Raw genomic sequence first — 4,154 nt, forward strand, 5'->3', positions numbered from 1 at the left:
GCACATTCATATGTTAAATTTTTTAATAAAAATATAAGTATGTATAAAATTTTATTCTTCCTTAAAGATTAAGTTAAAGTTAAAGTTAATATTGAAGTTAATATTACAGGCAATAGTACTACATAATTAAGCATGTAAAATACAAACACGGATATGCTCAATAACAGTTTTAGTTTAATTTTCCTATTCTGTTCATATTAACTTCACTAGAGAAGAAGAAAAAAGAAACTTTTCTATTTTATTTTATTTAAATTGAAATGAAAAATAAAATAAAATAGCTTTGGAAATTGCTTTAGAGTATTTTCTATTTTCCATTTTCCATTTTTCATATAATATATAGTACGTAGTAAGTAGTACGTATAAGAATAAGAATAAGAATAAGATTAAAATACTGGTAGATGTAGAATTTTTTGAAAACATTTCTTTGCAACGACCATACCACGTTGAATACATCGGGTCTCGTCCGATCACCGAAATTAAGCAGCGTCCGGGCGCGTAGTACTATAGATGGGGACCAGCTTGGAACACCGCGTGTTGATTGGCTTGACAAAGCGGTTTTTTACTTTTTTCCGGTTTAATTTTTATTTATTTATTTGTTATTAATAAAATATTTTTTCTTTATATCACATATCTATTGATTTATTTTATATAAAATGAATTATTTAACTAATTTCTGCTGTATACGTGGTGTACTCGCATCATTTTTAATTTTGAATTTTGAATTTTGAAAATCGTAATCGTGTCGTATACGCTATGCACCGTAAGCACAAGTTTTGTTCAGTTCCATATAAAATGTACAATAGGCATGTATGCGAGTGCGAGTGCAAGTGTGAGTACGAGTGCCAGCGTGAATGAAAACCTTAAATGATAGAAAACTTTTCAAGTAAAAATACTAATTAAGAAGCTTTGCTTATATTCCTTGTCTTTATTGAATAAAATTTAATAAAACAACAATCTATTGATTGCGCCTATTTATTAGCACTAGCACTAGCACTAGCACTAGCACTAGCACTAGCATTCATATGTTAAATTTTTTAATAAAAATATAAGTATGTATAATAATTTTATTCTTCCTTAAAGATTAAGTTAAAGTTAAAGTTAATGTTACAGGCAATAGTACTACATAATTAAGCATGTAAAATACAAACACGGATATGTTCAATAACAGTTTTAGTTTAATTTTTCTATTCTGTTCATATTAACTTCACTAGAGAAGAAGAAAAAAGAAACTTTTCTATTTTATTTAAATTGAAATGAAAAATAAAATAAAATAGCTTTGGAAATAGCTTTAGAGTATTTTCTATTTTCCATTTTCCATTTTCCATATTATATATAGTACGTAGTAACTAGTACGTATAAGAATAAGAATAAGAATAAGAATAAGAATAAGATTAAAATACTGGTAGATGTAGATTTTTTGAAACGCTTTCTTTGCCAACGACCATACCACGTTGAATACATCGGTTCTCGTCCGATCACCGAAATTAAGCAGCGTCGGGCGCGGTTAGTACTTAGATGGGGGACCGCTTGGGAACACCGCGTGTTGTTGGCTCCACAACACTTTTTTACTTTTTTCCTTTTTTTTGCGGTTTTAATTTTTTTTTATTTTATTTTGTTACTAATAATATTTTTCTTTATATCACATATCTATTATTTATTTATATAAAATGCAATTATTTAACTAATTTCTGCTGTATACGTATATTCGCATCATTTTTAATTTTGAAATTGTAATCGTGTCGTATACGAAATGCACGTAAGCTCAAGTTTTGTTCAGTTCCATATAAAATGTACAATAGGCATGCATGCGAGTGCGAGTGCAAGTGTGAGTACGAGTGCCAGCGTGAATGAAAACCTTAAATGATAGAAAACTTTTCAAGTAAAATTACTAATTAAGAAGCTTTGCTTATATTCCTTGTCTTTATTGAATAAAATTTAATAAAACAACAATCTATTGATTGCGCCTATTTATTAGCACTAGCACTAGCACTAGCACTAGCAGTAGCAGTAGCACTAGCAGTAGCACTAGCAGTAGCACTAGCATTCATATGTTAAATTTTTTAATAAAAATATAAGTTTGTATAATAATTTTATTCTTCTTTAAAGATTAAGTTAAAGTTAAAGTTAATATTGAAGTTAATATTACAGGCAATAGTACTACATAATTAAGCATGTAAAATACAAACACGGATATGTTCAATAACAGTTTTAGTTTAATTTTTCTATTCTGTTCATATTAACTTCACTAGAGAAGAAGAAAAAAGAAACTTTTCTATTTTATTTTATTTAAATTGAAATGAAAAATAAAATAGCTTTGGAAATAGTTTTAGAGTATTTTCTATTTTCTATTTTCTATTTTCTATTTTCTATTTTCCATTTTCCATATTATATATAGTACGTAGTAAGTAGTACGTATAAGAATAAGAATAAGAATAAGAATAAGATTAAAATACTGGTAGATGTAGATTTTATGAAACACTTTCTTTGCCAACGATCATACCACGTTGAATACATCGGTTTTCGTCCGCTCACTGAAATTAAGCAGCGTCGGGCGCGGTTAGTACTTAGATGGGGGACCGCTTGGGAACACCGCGTGTTGTTGGCTTCACAACACTTTTTTACTTTTTTACTTTTTTCCTTTTTTTTCCGGTTTTAATTTTTTTTATATTATTTTGTAAATAATAATATTTTTTTTTATACACCTATCTATTATTTATTTATGTAAAACGCAATTATTTAACTAATTTCTGCTGTATACGTGTACTCGCATCATTTTTAATTTTGAATTTTGAATTTTGAATTTTGAAAATCGTAATCGTGTCGTATACGCAATGCACCGTAAGCACAAGTTTTGTTCAGTTCCATATAAAATGTACAATAGGCATGTATGCGAGTGTGAGTGCGAGTGCAAGTGTGAGTACGAGTGCCAGCGTAAATGAAAACCTTAAATGTTAGAAAACTTTTCAAGTAAAATTACTATTTAAGAAGCTTTGCTTATATTCCTTGTCTTCATTGTATAAAATTTAATAAAACAACAATCTATTGATTGCGCCTATTTATTAGCACTAGCACCAGCACTAGCACTAGCACTAGCAGTAGCACTAGCATTCATATGTTAAATTTTTTAATAAAAATATAAGTATATATAATAATTTTATTCTTCCTTAAAGATAAAATTAAAGTTAAAGTTAATATTGAAGTTAATATTACAGGCAATAGTACTACATAATTAAGCATGTAAAATACAAACACGGATATGTTCAATAACAGTTTTAGTTTAATTTTTCTATTCTGTTCATATTAACTTCACTAGAGAAGAAGAAAAAAGAAACTTTTCTATTTTATTTTATTTAAATTGAAATGAAAAATAAAATAAAATAGCTTTGGAAATAGCTTTAGAGTATTTTCTATTTTCCATTTTCCATTTTCCATATATATATATAGTACGTAGTAAGTAGTACGTAAAGATAAGAATAAGAATAAGAATAAGAATAAGAATAAGATTAAAATACTGGTAGATGTAGATTTTTTGAAACACTTTCTTTGCCAACGACCATACCACGTTGAATACATCGGTTCTCGTCCGATCACCGAAATTAAGCAGCGTCGGGCGCGGTTAGTACTTAGATGGGGACCGCTTGGGAACACCGCGTGTTGTTGGCTCCACAACACTTTTTTACTTTTTTCCTTTTTTTTGCGGTTTTAATTTTTTTTTATTTTATTTTGTTACTAATAATATTTTTCTTTATATCACATATCTATTATTTATTTATATAAAATGCAATTATTTAACTAATTTCTGCTGTATACGTATATTCGCATCATTTTTAATTTTGAAATTGTAATCGTGTCGTATACGAAATGCACGTAAGCTCAAGTTTTGTTCAGTTCCATATAAAATGTACAATAGGCATGCATGCGAGTGCGAGTGCAAGTGTGAGTACGAGTGCCAGCGTGAATGAAAACCTTAAATGATAGAAAACTTTTCAAGTAAAATTACTAATTAAGAAGCTTTGCTTATATTCCTTGTCCTTATTGAATAAAATTTAATAAAACAACAATCTATTGATTGCGCCTATTTATTAGCACTAGCACTAGCACTAGCACTAGCACTAGCACTAGCACTAGCACTAGCACTAGCACTAGCACTAGCA

The 4,154-nt window shown here is 28.6% G+C and overlaps 1 non-coding gene and 2 pseudogenes across 1 annotated transcript; all 3 read left to right on the forward strand.

Annotated features, from left to right (window-relative positions):
* Positions 1–1,433: 1,433 nt before the first annotated feature.
* Positions 1,434–1,552, forward strand: LOC119665017. Its single transcript, XR_005251327.1, has one exon. It is a non-coding gene; the product is annotated as a 5S ribosomal RNA (ribosomal RNA).
* Positions 1,553–2,486: 934 nt separating this feature from the next.
* LOC119665019 lies at positions 2,487–2,605 on the forward strand (annotated as a pseudogene).
* Positions 2,606–3,545: 940 nt separating this feature from the next.
* On the forward strand, positions 3,546–3,663 carry LOC119665018 (annotated as a pseudogene).
* The last annotated feature ends 491 nt before the right edge of the window (positions 3,664–4,154 follow it).

The sequence above is a fragment of the Teleopsis dalmanni genome, unplaced genomic scaffold (assembly GCF_002237135.1).
Source record: "Teleopsis dalmanni isolate 2A unplaced genomic scaffold, ASM223713v2 unscaffolded_contig_3242, whole genome shotgun sequence".
Lineage (NCBI taxonomy): Eukaryota > Metazoa > Arthropoda > Insecta > Diptera > Diopsidae > Teleopsis > Teleopsis dalmanni.